Here is an 18523-nt window from a genome sequence, read left to right as displayed (position 1 = left end):
GTAACGTCGCAATATTTATCTCTGAAGTTGATTATATCAGCCTTTTTATCCACACTGAGAGCATATCGTTTATCTGCCCTGCAAAGACTTGTTCGTGACGTGTCAATCAAACATTATTGGTGTATTATTCTCAGAGCAGAAATAATGCAAATTAGTGCAAACTTACATTTAAAGACGTTCTATGTGTGTGTGTGAGAGAGAGAGAGAGTTTGATTCCCGCTCACAGCCACCAACAGTGACCAGTCTTGTGCCTCGCCTAGGTCAACTCAGCCTCAAATGAATACCCGGTGCGGTGTGCAAACACTGCCACTGGGTTTGACGGCTGTCCCCAGGTGTGGTGCTGGCCACCCACCCACCCCCTCTTGTGCCGTGCCGGCCTTCGTAGGTGCTCGCAAACAGCACTTGCCCCAAACATCGGTCAAGGCCAGTGCGGGATTAAGCGAGTGCATGGCCTGTAGCATGTGCTATAAAGGGGCCCTAATGAAAAAAAAACACATAAATATTGAAACACACATTTTTTATATACTTTGGGTCTTTCAGTAAAGTCACGTAGTTAGGTTCAAATAAAATAACAAAAAACTACGACGTTTCGATCGCAACACAAGCGATCGTCAACACACATTTGTAACTCGCACAGTAAAGTAATTGTATTTTTTCATTTGCTATACAACCAGATAATACGACAAATCGCTCACCTTAAACACCCAGTCGTTCATAAAAGTTGAAGGCGGTATAGTACTATAGTAATAGAGCAAGTGCAGAATCACTGAACCGGAATTGAGAGCTTGAAAGCATTCAGCGCGGGGCCCTTGAAAGTGCGGGGCCCGTAGCATATGTAGTTACTTTCTCTACGAGGATAATCCGGCACTGGTCAAGGCTATATGGGGGGTCTTTATCTTTATAGCTTTCATTTATGTCGCACCCACGCGCTCTGACCCACAAACAACGAATTATGAATCGTACTTTGAGAGGATTCATATATATATAAAAGAGCCTGCATCACAAAAGAACACTTCGCTTGTACTTGTGTTGCATGACCGCGTCGAAAAAAATTGCTGTCGTCCGTGTTTCCTTCGACGGAGGGAGAGCGATAACTGCAAAGGGCTCCACTCTCTCTCTCTCGAAGCCCTCTCTCGTCGTGGCCGGCAGAACTCGACATTGGCATTTTTAGCTCCCGAACTTAGCGTTGTCATACGCAAGAATCGAAAGGAATTGCCGCATCATCATTGCTTCACTCGTATTGGTCCGTAAATGCCTGCTTGAAGAAGACAATACATCATTTGGAAATCTGTCGCTTGTATTTAGTTGTCATTTAAGTAATACGCTTTCCCATGTTGTATGGAGTGCTTAATTACCACATTAGCCAAATTTCAGCCTTAATACACGAAATCACATGAATGGATGATTACAAAGCCGAATTGAGAAGCATTGTTGGACATCACGTGAGACTGAAAGAGCGGTAAGTCAAACAATTGTCTTTGTCTTCTTGGTTCTTTCGGTAGTAAAGTCACGTAGAAGGGAAGTAATAAAATAATAAAAATAAAACATAATAAAATAATTCTCACGACGTTTCGGCCACAACGCAAGCAGCCGTCCTCAGGTGAAAACCAGGTCTGTCGAGGCGACAGCGTCTGAATGAAACAGCACCACGCTTGGAGCATATATTTAAGCTGGGTTGGAAGGGGGGGAAAGGGCGCCTTGACAAGAATTTGCATATCAACAGGAATTTAGCATATTTATGGGAAATGCAGGTATGTGATTAGTACTACTTATGCCCGTGCATTATGCAGTGACGTGCAAGCGCACAATGGATAGTGCCTCTGTACGACAAACCCGGCCACCTGAGTTCAATTCCAGGCCACGGCCAACATGAGTGGCAAATATTAGAACTGTTTCTGCCCCCCCCCCTCCCCCAGGTCGCTTCAGCATACCTGTCAATCCCTTATCAGTGCCCTATTACAGACCAATTCAGACCTTATTGGTCACCCCGTGCCCTTGTTCATCTCAACGTTCATCCTACAATGTCCGACGACAAGGGAGAAACGCAAACAAATAGACAAAACAAATGTTGTTGCCCGCATTGAAACGGCTGTACGCCGTTTGGACATAAAAGCTCAATTACCCCGTACAAGAATACGGGTAAACCGCATGGGTCGAGAGCTATGCTCCAGCCTTAAGTTAGTATAGCTGGTGCGGCGTATTATAATTATAATCAGCTCTGGGGAAACAAAGTGTCTGGGCGTGGTGTCAGCTGCACCATTCCTCCGCATGCGCCGTCTCTGGGTCGTCAGAGTCGCTCGCTAGCGAACAGCTCATGCCCCCGACAGACCTCGCAAGGAACGAAAGCATATGTGCTCCATTGGCGAGTGAGAAACCAAGCTCCTGTATTTACAGGGGTGGGGAACCCTTTTTTTCCGCCAAGGGCCATTTGGATATTTATAACATCATTCGCGGACCATAGAAAATTATCAACTTAAAAATTAGCCCGTTATATTTGGTCAAACATTTCATTAACTCACCCCTAATGTGATGGCTGGAACTGCTTCTCTTTGGTGAGGCATGTGATGTTAGCTGGTGTTGATGATGTTGCTACTCGCAACTGCTTTTCCAGGTTTGCTCCTAGATTTATTGAATTTCGAGTCCCGCCTGCGGTTGCCTTGGCAGGGCCAGACACCAAATGATTTTGCACGCCTTATACGGCCCGCGGGCCGGACGTTCCCCACCCCTGTCCTATAACAATAAACAGAACACGCAACCTGTAGTCGTTTCCTTTCCAACACCCGCAACGCAACTATTCCACGGGGTGGTGTAAAATGCACCCAGTCTCGTGACAAAAAGGGTGGACAAAACTGGTCCATTCTCGCCGGTGAAGAAGACAATGAAATCGCCGGTGGGTTTGTCGGTGGCATTGTCGACAAGGATACGTTGCACCGGAGCAAATGTACCGGAAGAGAGGAAACACCTCTGTGAAATTAGATGCCCATCGTTGAGCAGCCCACGACTGGCGCTAGCGCCAGCAGTGATAATTAGCGCTGCCGATGCGAGCGTTAATTATAATTATTGATCAGCGTTCACAAGGGTAGTTCGGTTGTCATATGCTGATGGGCTGATGGAGGTTTGCTGTCGTGGTGCAACTGTTAGCGCAATGGACGTGCACTCTGGAGGTCGCCGGCTCGGTTCCATCTCCGAGGGTGGCAGATATAAACATCGGTGCAAGTTTGGTTTTCACACCCCCCCTCCCGCCACTGCCTCTGTCCACCGAGCGAAATCAATGTGCTCAGTTTGATAATAGTTTTTTTACCCTTCTATCTGGCAACAAAACTGACACCTTTTTACAAGGAGTCATGTTTGCATAGACCACAATACCTGCAGTCATAATGCAAACCAAAAACATAACTCTGTATGCACTGTCCTTGAAGTTGATTGGTCAACACCCGAGACAGCTTTCCATAGAGCCTAGTCTCACATGGGTTGGACCAGGTGTCAGTTTTGTTGCCAGATAGAAGGGTAAAAAAACAATTATCATATTTTTTACTGGCAAATGAGGTTCCAATGGTGTGCTCAGTTTGTTGTCCTTCCCCCGCATCTCCGATTATCACGGTTGGCTACGTACGGTGCGAAAGAAGTTCAACGTACAGACGGGTTCATCGTCTTGAGACAGCGTGGAGATCGCGTGCATCGGGGGGTAAGGTGTCGGTTCTCCCATCAGTTGGAAAGTCGTCTGGCCAGCGTGGAAGAGTAGGCCAAACACCCCCAAGAGGGGGGGCTCTATAGGGATCATTTTTGCCGACAGCTTCAGGGGCTGCGTCTTCATCTTGTATGCTGATGACACCGAGGTTTGGAATCCGTTCAGAGTTTCCCCGATTAAACAAACGCTAGTGAGTGTGAAATATAGGACTCGAGAAAAACCACAGGGGCCGTCCATAAATGACGTCACGCGATTTTGGACGATTTTTGACCCCCCCCCCTCCCTCGTCACACGGCGTCACAAAAGTCAGACCCCCCCCCCTCAAATATGACGTCACAAAGCTCTGCCCCTTCCCCCCCCAAAAATTAAAACATGCTTCTAATCGCTTTAAACTATTGTCATTGTAGTGCGTATTTAATGTGGCGCTACACTCTGATGTTGTAGGAGAAAACATTTATTAAAAAGTCTATTTAATTAAGTAGAACGTGTTGTCTATATGTATTTAAAGTTGCGCATTTTGATGTGACGTCACATTTCTCAAACCCCCCCCCCCGCCTCGTCACACATCGTCACAAATGTCTGACCCCCCCCCCCCCCAGGTGCGTGACGTCATTTATGGACGGCCCCACAGGCGGATGGACGAGGATACATATTTACACCTGATATTAATGTATTTGTTTCCTGCACATTTGTAAAAGTAAAAGAGCATTACATACAGCAACTAATCATTATACAGCACGAGTATTTACGATGTTTTTTCTTCCTGTGCCCAAATAACCCGAGATGCATTTCCATCTCATCAGATCTCAACAAGCCGAGGAGCAGCCGAGCCTGGGCACTGCTTTAAAAAGTACAAAATTGTAGCCACCTGGCGCAGCACACGTGGTGCAGGCTTCTTTGGGCCCTTGTTGTAGGCAGCAGAGGGCAGTGCAGTTCAACATACACTGTTGGACTGTACTACGCTCCAACGTCTATGCACCCCCCGCCCGCCGCTTTCACCAATCCACACTGACCAGCGTGGTGAGATACGGTCAATTACACTGGTCAACAAAAAAAAAACATTTTTTTCTGGCCTGGACTTTTACAGCTGTTCTAGACTAATTTCAGGGTGCTGATTCCAAATCTGATCTCAGATTTGCTCTATCACATCTCATTTTATGCTATCGGCATACCCCATTTTAATTGATTTTACCCGAAATTAACTCTGTCACTTATGATTGCAAGCACCATTTTGTTAAATATGGTGCTGTATTCTTAGGATAGTGTGTTTATAATATCATTTTATGTAGATATCCACATTTATTAAATATTTTTCTTCTGCAGTTTTTATTGAAAATGCAATATTTGATATCTCAAAAACCTGATGTGATAGACAAAAACTGATGCCAGATTTGGAATCAGCACCCCAAAATTACCTTACAACCGTTGGAATACCTTATACCAGAACAAGTGTGTTGACCAGTGTTACCACGGCAAAGATCCCCTGTATAGCCTTAGCAGACTGTTGGGGCAAGTGCTGTTAGCGAGTAGCTCCCATAAAGGTGGGCACGACACACACGGGGGTAGGTGGCCAGCACCACGCCCGGCCGCCTAGTGATGTTTTCGCACCGCACCAGGTACTCATTTGAGGCTGATGAGCACTTTGGCTCCGTACGGTGCGATCGAAGTTCAACACACATACATGCCCGCTTCAGGATAATTGCCACTGGAGTTGGCCTTGAGCGGGAATTGAACTCGGGTACTCAGGTTCGTAGGGCAGCGCACTAACCGCTCCCCACCCCACCCACCACTCCCCACCCCACCCACCCACCGATCCCCACCCCACCCACCCACCGCTCCCCACCCCACCCACCCACCCACCACTCCCCACCCCACCCACCGATCCCCACCCCACCCACCCACCGCTCCCCACCCCACCCACCCACCCACCACTCCCCACCCCACCCACCCACCGCTCCCCACCCACCTACCGACCAGCATGTTTGGGGTGGGGGGAAGACCCTGTAGATGTACAACTTCTAACAAGAGCAAAGTGTTTTTATTTTTTTACACCCTATTATAATTTCGCGCCCACGCACAATCACCCTTGCTGGCTCAGATGCAGCGGCAGTTCACGGCAGGCGTCGTCGAGCCAAGATAATGAAGAACACGATTCCATTGTCCTTGTAAACCATAAACTAAACTACGTAATATTTTTTTTTTACCAAGTAAGGCCCCACTGAGCTATGTAGCTCTTTTTCAGAAGCGACCTGGCCACAAATGATAGCTCAACGAAGTGGCTTATCACGTGGAAATGTATCGCAGCCAAATACTCCAAAAGCACGTTTCTAAATGTGGTGGGGAAAAGCAGCGGATCCGGAGAAAATCCACGCGACCACAGGGAGAGAGAGAGACATGCAAGCTCCAAATATACACCAGGCGTCAGGGTCGGAATCGAATCAACGCTTTCCTGTATACCAGGCGAGGTAGTTACATCTCGCCACCAGAACACCCTTGAAATCCAGCCTTAATCCATAAACTCTACTTTTACTGGTTGGAACCTCCTGGTTACACCAGCCCACAGGGGATTATTGTGTCCATCCGTCCGTCGTGCAGGGAGGGGCTGGATGGGGAGGGAGGGGCTGGATGTGGAGGGGCGGGTGGGGAGGGGCTGGGTGAAGAGGGTGGGGAGGGGCTGGGTGGAGAGGGTGGGGCTGGGTGGGGAGGGTGGGGTTGGGTGGGGGGTGGGAGGGGTGGAGCTGGGTGGGGAGGGGCTGGTCACCCCGTGGTGCCCTTATAAAACTCAACGTTTAACCTACTCACGCCGGCTTGTGCTCGCCCTCACAGTCGGGCATATTTGCGGAATACACCACGCCGCCGTTGACCCTGGCCATTGACCGAGCAACCCAACGTTCCTACCAGCTCCCTCCGCAGGAATGTGTTTTTTTGGCTCGTTTTCTCCTTTCACGTTTACTTTTTCTCTCTCTCTCTCTGTTGCTGCAATCTGTTGCTGCAACCTGAGATGAATTGCCGCAACCTGACCCAAGGTGAGACCAGAGAGTCGCACAATCCCTTCACCCAATGTGACAACATGCAAAGCAAGATTGTGGCATCTGTCAGTGCTCATTAGGCTGATGTGACAGCTACAATCACCGTTTTGATGAAGTACAGTACGAGTCTGCGGGGTGACATTCTCCACGGCCGGGGTAGCAATACACGCGGCACTAGAGAGAGACGCGGGGAATTGCATGCAATGTTTAATTTGCGGCGGTGAGATTTAGAAATATGTCGCAATTATAAATCACTGTTCTTTTTTTGCGCTACCTTTAATTACTGGGAGCTGCACGCCACTGGGTTTTAACACGTAGGCTATCGCGACCAATATTATCCATAATAGAGGTTTTTGGATTAGATCGCGAAAATACATGTGTCGTTAAATTCGAGCACTGGAATTGTAAATGTTGTGGGTTTCCCCTTCAACACACCGGTGTGCTGAACTCGTAACGCATTCGCACGTTTTGTTTACGTAACAAACCTTACGTAACAAACTTTACTAATTGTCTGTGTTGAGCGGTGGCGGTTTTAACGACACATTCATATTTACGCGATCTACCCCAACAAACCCGAATATATGGCCATTGTTTTTTTTATTGCAGAGTTAAATAAAATAGCATAGCTTAGGTGTTAATACAACGAGGCTTGCTGCCACCCACTTGATTGCTACAGCCCCTGTCTGATTACATTTCTCTGCGAATAATGTAATGTCATGGACATTGCATAAAATACATGGAAAATGTCGAGAATATCTTCGTTCAGCTGCTGTATAATCATACATACAATGCTATACACACACACACACCCTCAATCACGCGACCTATTTCACTTGCGGAAAGCAGAACGAATATTCGGACCGGTGATTGAACAGGCGGGTGTGAAGTTGTTAAGATTGATGGGAGCCGATGGCCATTGGAGTGCTTGTTATTCTGACGAAGGCCCCCAGAGACAGTGAGTATTTTGCATTAATGAGCCCGGCAGCAGAGACCCGCTGGAAGCGGAAATATATCCCCGAAGAGATCAAAAAGGTGGCGCTGGGGTTCACGGAGAGTTAAACTTTAAACATTTTTCTTCGGCATTTTTATGTATTATTTGTATTGCTTTAATTATTTAGTTTATTACAATGTCTTTTTCGATTTAAAGCTGTCGTGACTGCAGGGATTTATCTTCTTGGTTCTTTCGGTAAAGTCACGTAGAATGGAAATAATAAAATGATAAAAGAAGTAATATTAATAATTTCTCACGACGTTTCGAGAAGGCAGACCTGTTCTCCACCTGAGGACGGCTGCTTGCGTTGTGGCCGAAACGTCGTGGGAATTTGTTTTATTTTTATTTTATTATTTTTATTAGTTTTATTATTTCCATACAATTTCTTTGTTTACCGTGGTGGCTTTTGTTGTGTGTGTGCGTGTGTCCATTATTTATAGGCCGCGCTGATGCGCTCATTGAAATGCGACCGAACGAGCTGGCCCGTTCCACATGAATCAGGAGTCGAGCCGTTGTTTCATATGGTAATCCATGTAAATGATGTAACGGCACTTTAGCCGACCACGTGTTCTCAGAGCGAAGAGGTGTGCATCGCAATGTATTTGCCGTGATCGGTTGACGTCGAGGGTGATTAGCAGCTCACGCATTTGTCCGCGCTCCTCTGCGAGACCAGCGCGCCGCGTCTGTGTTGGCTGACGAGCGCGAAAATAAAAAAAACTCACCCAAAAAAATCACGCCACGGCATGTTGTCTCAAGACAATTCATCGATAAAGCGGGTGATTTTTCAATTGATGGAAAACAAAATCAATATTCCCACACTCAACGACGCAGCTGATCGGCATGCTCGTGTAAGGAATCAATCGTTGACAATTTATGTCTATTTTATGCACATTGCAACGCTGAAGCATTGGACGAGACAGCACGAGACGGGCAATGCAAATGAGACGGTGACAATTGTAGGAGGGAATCGTCATTTATTGGATTGAATCGTGAGCCTGGATCACGACGATTCATCAAAATTCGAGGTGGTGGAGGGAGGGTATTGGTACACACCCAATCTTGATTTTAAGCTTTCGTGACTGCAGGAATCCATACCATTTGGTTCTTTCGGTAAAGTCACGTAGGTAGAAATGAAATAAAATAAAACAAACCACGACGTTTCGATCGCTACACAAGCGATCTTCCCACCTGATGAAGATCGCTTGTGTTGCGATCGAAACGTCGTGATTTGTTTTATTTTATTTCATTTCTACCTACGTGACTTTACCGAAAGAACCCAAGAGTACACACCCAATGTTTTTTGCCTAATTTGTCTCGCCTAGCCCGACACACGATGACACAATGTGATAATAAGTTAGCCGGCATCTATTTGCCATTTTATACAGGGACTCCTACTTCTGTGTGGTGCTATCTTGGTGTGGTCTGGGACTGGCTTGTTGCTGTTGTCTTTGCAGTCTTGCTCAATGTTGATAAATCGGACTTATGTAATGAACGTCTCATTTATTTATATTTCGTGACTTGCTTACGGTATTCTTCATTTTGCACTCCTATCGTTTTTTTTTGTATTGTTTGCTGTTGTAACAATCTGACCCGCCTCACACTGGACATCTGTGAAAAATCGCTTCATAGCTCATCGGATTCCTCCACGAGTCTAAATAAAGATTCTGATTAAGTAAAAACAATTCTTCGCCGGTAATGCGCCCGTACGACATGGCTCCCAGATCATGCGATGCAAATTCTGTCTTTTAACAATCATAATAATTATAATAACGAGGGTAAGCAAGGAGTGTGAGAAAACGCAGGGAGGTCTTTGGCCAGCAGTGGAACGTTGCAGGCTGACCACCACCACCACGACAACAACAACAATAACTAAATTCTTGTTTCTTTCGGCAAAGTCAGGTAGAAGGGAAATAATAAAATAATACAAATATTAAACAATACAAATTCTCACGACGTTTCGACTGCAACACAAGCAATCATCATCAGGTGTGAAATCCACAGCAAGAACATTTGAAAAAATGTTTTCAAATGTTGTGTTGCAGTCGAAACGTCGTGAGAATTTTTATTGTTTAATATTTTTGTTATTTTATTATTTTCCTTCTACGTGACTTTACCGAAAGAACCAAGAATATTAATCCCTGCAGTCACGAAAGCTTTAAATCAAAACAACAACAGCTGTTTATTATTTGCTGGCAAACGCGTTTCGGATGACTGCAATACACCCAAAAAAAAAGCCAGGAACGGAGAGGTTTTTCCATTTATTTTCTCGCTCCGCACTTGTTTTTTGTGAAGACTCTTACACCGTTCGTCTATTTTATCATTATGGTGGACAGACAACGGACACACACGGAATGCCGAGGTTGTCAGCGGGCACAAATTAGAAGGTAATCAAGAAGGAGCGCGGCTCTCCTGATGTTATGAACTCCACGTTTCTCGGCCGTTCACAGCGCAACCATTGCGGCGACTTTCCTTGTCGCTCGACTATCTGTCTGTGTGGCGGGGGCTGAAGGCGGTGATTCAACAAACGGGGCAATGCTGTTCCATCTGCGTTTTATCTCTCAGCTTCGGGAAGAACGTGACGAATGTGACTTGCAAACAATCATGATGAGTAGGGTTAAAGGTGCAGCCCTCCAACTGCTTGTAAGCGCCACTGCCGGCAGAATGGCCACAACTCGAGGGAGCTCAAGAGAGCTGCCTTCAGTGGGCATTTGGCCTACTCTTCTATGTATGTATGTATGTTGCACTTCTTTTGCACAGTATGTAGCCAACCGTGCTAATGGGAGATGCTGTGCAGACCTCCTGGAAGTGGTTCGGAATATCCCACACCTGCCGATCGCATGTGGTCTACACATTTACACTGTTGAGTGCACAGAGGGGGGAGGGGGGGGGAATTAAAAATAACGGACCCATTAGTACAAATGAAATGCTGGGAGATTGAACCAGCAACATCGACATTGTAAGGCCAGTTTGCTAACAGTTGCGGCATAACAACACTTTGTTGTTTATCTTCACAGCTCTTTGTCAATATTCCCCACATCGTGTCAGTAAGGGAAGTTAATTGACCATACTTCACCATGCTGGTCAGTGCAGGTTGGTGAAGGGGAGGAGGCCCAGGACTGGTTCAGACAGCACTCGCCAATAAATAAATAACGCGATCTGACCCAAAAAAAACCTATATTATGAATAATATTGGCCGCGAAAGCATACGTGTTAAATTGACTCGCCATTCATGTTTGCTGCGGCCAGGAATTGAACTTGGGTCGCCGGGTTCCTAGCTCTGAGCGCTAAGCACTGTGCCACTGCTCTACCCTCATCGCAAATACCTGGGCTGAAATTCGTAATCATAAATGACTAAAACGCATCATCCCAGCAACATTGATATAAACACCACTTTGGCAAAGGTGATAAGGTGTTTATTTTATGAATAATAGGGAACCTGTCATAAGAATGTGGAAATGTTACCAGTGGATTAGGCCTAACAATGGAGATGAGCATCCTTGAACACTCAAAAGAGCTCTAGGTAATTAAAACAATCAAAAATGATTGTTGATATTTGTGGGTCCGGTGTGGAGTAGTGGTGCGGTGATTCGAGCACGCACCGCCTAACAGAGCCGGCAGTCGGAGTTACATTCCTAACGGCAGCTGACATGGGTCTCTGAACCAGACCTGAGCCCCCCTCTTCACCAACCCCCTCTAACCAGTGTGGTGAAATTTCGATTTAAAGCTTTCGTGACTGCAGGGATTCATCTTCTTGGTTATTTCGGTAAAGTCACGTAGAATGGAAATAATAAAATAATTAAAATAAAACATAATAAAATAATTATCACGACGTTTCGGCCACAAAGCAAGCAGCCGTCCTCAGGTGGAGAACAGGTCTGTCGAGAAGACAGAGTCATTCAGACTTTGTCATTCAGACTGTCATTCAGACTCTGTCTTCTCGACAGACCTGTTCTCCACCTGAGGACGGCTGCTTGCTTTGTGGCCAAAACGTCGTGAGAATTATTTTATAATGTTTTATTTTTATTATTTTATTATTTCCATTGTACGTGACTTTACCGAAAGAACCAAGAAGACAGTGTGGTGAAGTATGATCAAACAACCTCACAGGACAAACACAACGCAGGGGATTCAGGTGTTCACGCAAGGCGTGAGCAATCGTCCATGTTAACCCCACATCATTTAGGAGGCGGGGGGGGGGCTTTTTATTGTTGGTGAGTGTGTCTGGTTAAGAATACATTTTATGGGAACATCAAAACATCGGGGAAAAATGTGCACCCTCCAAGAGCTAACATTAACAAGAAATACTTTCGTTATATATATGAGAAATACTTATTTATTCATACTTATTATTCCTTGAATATATTTTCAAGATTGATGTTTAAAGGCAGTTGGCCAATGTGTTTTATTTTTTCAGTAAAAGCCTAGAGGGGGTGGGGGGGGAGCTGTGGCCAGACTAATAAAGAGCTCCCTCACAAACTTTTAACACATTTGGGCTGACACTGTGGCACCATGCAATTTAGCAAGCAACAAACGATGCCCTATATATGCATGTGTCTCGCATGGAAGAGTAGGCCAACAAGACCCGCTCAAGGGGTTCTCTGGAGAGCTCCTTCTAGTCCAGCCCCTTCTGGCAGCAGCAGCAGCATCGTGAGCAAGCAATTGCAAGGGCTGCACCTTTATCTTAACCCCTCACATTTACCCGGCAAAGCCTCGCTGAGTCTCAAAGAGATGTCAAGACGGCCCAGCGATGGGATCAGAATCAGAGTCAGAAGTTTATTTTCCGAGTGAAGCCCCACTGAGCCAGAAAGCTGTTATTTTGAGGGTGACTCGGTTGGTGGGTGACGGTAGTGACAAAGCATTCCGTCTCAACGATATCACACAGGTTGTAAACACACACCTAATAAACGCGACTTCGTAGAGCGATCGCGTTCACGCTCAGACTTGTGTGATGTTTGGACAATGCCACACGTCAGAGTTTGGCTTTGTGTGGGGAGGAAACAATGGCACAGTATCCCAAGTCGAACACCCATCACGATCTCATGTCTTTTGTCCCACTGTAATGTTTTTTGTATTGTTTGTTGTTGTTACGTTCTTACCCACCCCTACTGGAGATCTTTGAAAAAGAGAGAGCTTGATAGCTCATCGGATTCCTCCAGAATAAATATTTTTGTTTCTGCATATTAGGAAGGTCACAACTCAACACTCCAACAGAGACAGATTCCAGAATCCCTTGCTGGACTGCCATCTGCTGGCCACCTCTCAATCCTGCTACAACGTGGCATTCCCAAGACAGTATCTCCATCCACATTCTCCCAACCAGGTGAACCGTGCCGAGATGTGGAGAGAACGGCCACATAAAGGATGATTTGATTGCAGGCCAAAGTACTGTGAAACGGAAATTGGTAAAGGGCTAAGAAAATGTCAGAAAATATAATACAGTAGTCGTAAGAAGCACAACGCCGTGGGTCTAAATGTAAATGCACGCCTCGTATTCCATGCATAACTCAACTATTCAAACACCGCCTTTTGATTCATTCATTTCTTTAGCTCTGGCGTTCTGGGAATCAGTTAAAGGGTGAAAGAAAAGCACTCCATATTCGTCTCCTCTCAGTCCACCAGTGCCGTCACGCGTGGAATTGCCTCCGTGAGCAATCCTCACTGCACACACCCCCGACAAGCCCACAACTTCCCAAACCAGAATCCACGGCCCCAACAGCCACCCCCGCTCCACATCACCACACACATTTCCACACCCATCGCTCGCTCGCTCGCTGGCCACACGGCACCATCCCGTGATACCCGCTTGGGTGGTTGGCTCTCCATCTCGCTGTCTCAGGCTCCAGCAGTGCATGGCTGATCAGGATGGATTTGCGAAGGAGGGACGGTTGAATTCCGCTCAGCTCTGCTCTAAGGTGGGCCCCGTGTGCGGAAGAGCCACAGCTTTGTTGCAGCGCTGCCTGGACGTTGGAGCATAAATAACCGTGGGTTGCCGGTGAATGTTGTTGTTGTTGTTGTGTCTGCAGGGCAGCTTCGAGTTCATGCGCAGCAGCAAGCGAGCCGTGCCTCTTTATTGTGAAGCATACATATACCCGTAAGTTGCCCACTGCTCTAACTCTGATGAATAGCCATCACCAAGTCACTTACTTCACACCTGTATAGTACTGCTGGGGTGGATCGGTGGTTGCAACGCTGTAGCCCGACTTCGATTCCCAGCCATGGCTAACATCTGGAGTCTAGAGTGATATCGGTATCGGGCATGTCCTTCCCCACCACCTGCCCGACACGTTTCACTCACACGCATTGACCTTCCAGGTGAAGTATGGTCAAAAAACATCTGTGCCCAGCATGGTGTGGGGAGGCCGCATCTGTATGTGTTTTGAGAATGGAGAGAATTTAGTTTTGCTCTTTTTCCAGGAGGCTCCTGCGTCGGGGAGTTTGGCCATTGCCATTAACGAGGCGTAGCCACACATTCAGTACAAGTAAGATACGTTCAAACCTCCACACAGATAGATCTAATAATCCACTGCTGCACTGATTTCTCTTTGCCACCTCACACCCAATGCCTGCAGCAGCTGGTGGTATTCTCAGGCTGCCTAGCATCAAAGTATGAAAAACCTGCTTAGCTTTTGAGACCTGATGAGATTGGGCTCATTCAGGGTGATTTGGTCATTGGGAATTATTAGTATTTACCGTATGAACGTAAAAATTGGGCTACAGCAGTCACTGTTCAAATTTTACCAAACATTCCATGGATTTTCAGAATACATGTTTACCGTTTTGAAAGTGAAATGGCAACAATGGGTGATGTAGATAACAACTATTGACTGTTTTGCCTGCCCAGACTTGCGAATCTCGTGTGTGTGTAGTATCCTACTGAGCTGCAGACCTGTGAACTGCATGATTTGTCTTTTTTTCCAATACCAATTTTATTTCATTCGTGCTACCGGAAACATGTCATGAAATATCACAGCGTATTGCATTGACCCCTCCCTCCCGTGTGTTGGGGACGTCCTGCAGAAGAAGGTATATCACAACTACTTCTGAGATTCCTTCAAGTGACCTTTCAGATCCGTGGTCCGAAAGGGCACTTTCCCACATTCCCGAGTGCAGAGAAATGTTCGTCACGTGGCAGTGCAACCAAAACTTTCCATTTTATTCTGAGCTGGAATTTTACCCAAAAGTGAAAGCAAATTTATCGCAACATTTCTTTCTAGGCGAGGGCCTACTGCACCGCCGCGGCCTTCTTTGCTGGAACCAAAGAAGGCCGTGGCAGTTTGGTGACTCAAAATTCGTGGCTGGGTGATGCTGGCACCGCCTTCGCCGCAGCAGAATCAGATATTTACACTGCAGGAATCCGATGAGCTACAAGGCTCTTTTCCGCTGATGTCCAGTAGAGGTGGGTAAGAACGTTACAACAACAAAAGAGGACTGAAACACGATAGGAGTGCAACGTACAACAAAAGGTAAACAAATCACCCAAACACATACAAATGAAACTCAACCATCCCCATCCTACACAGGGAAAGCTCACTGGGGTATTCACTTATTTTTCCAGAAGCGACCTGGCCACAAGTGACAGCTCCACAAAGCGGGAACGAGGATGGTTGTAGCACCCTGGCCCGGGCATCGAAGTGTCTCAAGAGCTTTCGACTCCGATCTCAGGAGTTGCCACATAAGTTCCCTGATCCCCTGATCCCCTAAGCGACCTCGTGCGAGTGCATGTCGCTGGCTACGCGGGTGCGTGCCGAGTGCAGTTGCAGCAAATATGAGCGTAGCTCGTATGACATTTGAGACGCGCAGGCGTATCTCACGGTCTGTTAAAGTTGATGGATCGGGTTCTGTTGCCAGCGCTGTTCATACAATAACGCAGCGGTGTTGCGACTTCCTATCAAGTAGCACACGATGAAATATTAATCCTAATGCAGGTGGCATCCTGTTGGTTAATTAAGGAACGGTCATGTGAGTTCGTGGACATGGCGAGGCCGTAATTGTTATCTAGTGCTGGGTTTGCGTTCTCTAAGTGACTCTTTGAGTGGGTGATTGGTTTAAAGTAGTTTCATATCTTACCATTGAGTGTAGGCGCGATTGTGAAAACAAACGTTGAGTTAACTTATCATGATATAGTTAGTGCGGGCATTTGTATGCATCATGTAGAATTAGTACACCTACGCTACCTATTATATTGGGAGGCATTATTATCCAGAATAGGTAACCCACTTACACATTCGATATGCACAATGTTTATTAAAGTGCATATGTAATGGTTTCAGTGTGTGGATGGGGTACTGGCTAAGAGAGAGAGAGAGTTAAAAAAATGTAGGCCAGAAAATGACCTCCAGTGCAGAAAGTTGCCTTATCGGTTTTCGACGTAAAGTAAGTTAAATGGAAAATTCCTGCAGCTAATGAGAATTGACTGCAGTAGCGTTGCCAAATAAAGGCGCTGCAAGTAAGGCCTGCGCGTTACATACCACGGCCGCCGTACACACACAGAGCAAGTCGTCATAAGATTGCGTTCGTGATACAATTGCACGGGATGATTGACACGTGCGTGAATGTATGCACAGGAGCGCACGGGATTGTGTGTTCGGAATGTATTTGCGTGTGTCATCCCTCATTGTTTGCTCCAAGGTGCCACGTTTTTTCATTGCAAATTACAATAAATTGGTAACGAAAAATTGTTTGACCTCTTGCAGTTATGGGTGCATATGGAGAGTGTATGGTTGCTATTCAATTATTTCAATTTAGGTTTGTTTGATTACATTCGGCATTCTATTGTAAAAAAAAACTGCATGCGATGCTCCTATACTCCTGAATTTGGTTATGATCTCGAACGTCCAATTTACAGAGGATGTTGCAGTGATGGGCACACCGACAAATAAGCCAATTCGAAATATAGCACTCGGTAATGCTGAATGAAGTGTCCTTTACATAAGTGAAATCAAATGTCTTTCCCAAAGCGAAATTAAATACTTTACAAATACTGTCATAATACATTTGCACGAGAATAACTCCAAATTGTTAATCTTATTTCACATGAATGACAGTGAAATGTATTTTTATGCAAAATGCCTGACTGAGTGTGTATATATAAAATTTAAGAGAAGGTTATATCATACTAATGCTCTGTAACAAGTTTAGTTCCACCAGCGTGTAATTAAGGAACATATGAAAGCAACATAGATGGGGAGATTATGTAATTTAAACGAAACCAGATACTCTATCGGAAAGGTGATATGACCTAAAAGCCGACTGGTAATGCATCCCTGGAAGGCCCAGCTTTAATGAAGATTTTAGTTTCAGAGATCCGTTTAATAACTCATTTTGAGTGCACACATCAAGTAAGCTGCAGCCAAGAACGCAGTGCCGACTCATCAACATTCCCACTCATCAACATACGATCCGAAGGTGGAAGTAGCCGGGATTCTCTCTTCCACGGCCACTACAGACCACGCTGATTCACGCTCGAACACAACACGGCAGATGCACGTGCACGTTCCACCAATGGAAACTCAAAGAATCGCCCAACCGCGACTGTGGAGAAGTCCAAACCATCAAGCACATCACCGATGAATGCTCCATCCATGCGCATCGTGGCGGTATCGCTGAAATCCACACTACGTCAACCAGTAAACTGGCTGAGGAACATATTCTTAGGTTTTTTCGGTAAAGTCACGTAGGTAAAAAATAAAACTTAACAAAAGTAAAATAAAAATAAAATAAAAATCACGACGTTTCGGAGGCAACACAAGCTTCCGTCTTCAGGTGGAACCGTCACAGCACGATAGCTGTATCAAGTGGTTTTTATTTAATTTTTAATTTACTTTTATTATTATTTTTTTACCTACTTGACTTTACCGAAAAAACCTAAGAATATGAATCCTTGCAGTCACGAAAGCTTCAAATCTAGAATGGCTGAGGAACCTTTGCATTCATGTATGACGATCATTAAGAACAAATAAAAACTGTTGCTTTTCACAATGCCGTACGAAAGAAGAAAAACATTCCCACTGTTACGTTGACTGATGGACCACTGAAAATCTAGTCAACGACGGATAAAAAAAAACCCATCACAACAGTTATTTTGAACTGCCCGTTTTCGCATATTGCGTTGAGAGGCTGGGAGCTATTGCGCATGCAATGCACATCTGTGTGTGTGGTGTTAGATATATAATGGCCCGCTGTAGACTTTAGCCTGAACTCATTAATCATTTTGATGATACTTTTCAAGTAACAACATTTGACGTATGCCTTTTCTCGTCATCAAATTACAATGAAAATCATAATTCACAGCCCACTAAACAATGCATTTCTGGATGAGACATCCCAATGATGTGTCCCCATTGGGGGGGGGGGGGTAACAATGCACCGTACTTCACCATGCTCGTCATCGCAAGTTGATGAACGTGTGATGGGGGAAAGGAGCCTATGACCGGTTCAGATATCACTCACAATCGATGTGTTAGTCGCGGCCGGAATTTGTACTCAGCCTGCTGGGTTCATCGCGCAGCTCTCTGACCAATGGGTAACGACTGCGTCACCCCATCATCAAATTATGGCCCAATTTTAGAATTGTAGCGACTTACCTTAAACCCTGACCCAAAAACTCGCCTGCACATTTGCGTGGAATTAATTTTACATGCCATGTGATAATGGTTCTAGCTTTGAAGCTTTCGTGACTGCAAGGATTCATACTCTTAGTTTTTTCGGTAAAGTTACGTAGGTAAAAAAACCAAATTTCATTATTATTTTATTTTTTTATTAATTTTAATTAAAAAAAATTACCTACGTGACTTGACCGAAAAAAACTAAGAGTAT

At 45.5% G+C, this 18523-nt stretch overlaps 1 long non-coding RNA gene across 1 annotated transcript; it reads left to right on the top strand.

Annotated features, from left to right (window-relative positions):
• Positions 1–13160: 13160 nt before the first annotated feature.
• On the top strand, positions 13161–16651 carry LOC144723118 (uncharacterized). Its single transcript, XR_013586133.1, has 3 exons — positions 13161–13620; positions 13732–13799; positions 15264–16651. It is a non-coding gene; the product is annotated as an uncharacterized LOC144723118 (long non-coding RNA).
• Positions 16652–18523: the final 1872 nt, after the last annotated feature.

Source organism: Lampetra planeri, chromosome 16 (genome assembly GCF_965212315.1).
Source record: "Lampetra planeri chromosome 16, kcLamPlan1.2.h2, whole genome shotgun sequence".
NCBI classification, from domain to species: domain Eukaryota; kingdom Metazoa; phylum Chordata; class Hyperoartia; order Petromyzontiformes; family Petromyzontidae; genus Lampetra; species Lampetra planeri.
Note: the sequence above shows the minus strand (reverse complement) of the source record. Positions and strands in the feature narration are given on the sequence as shown.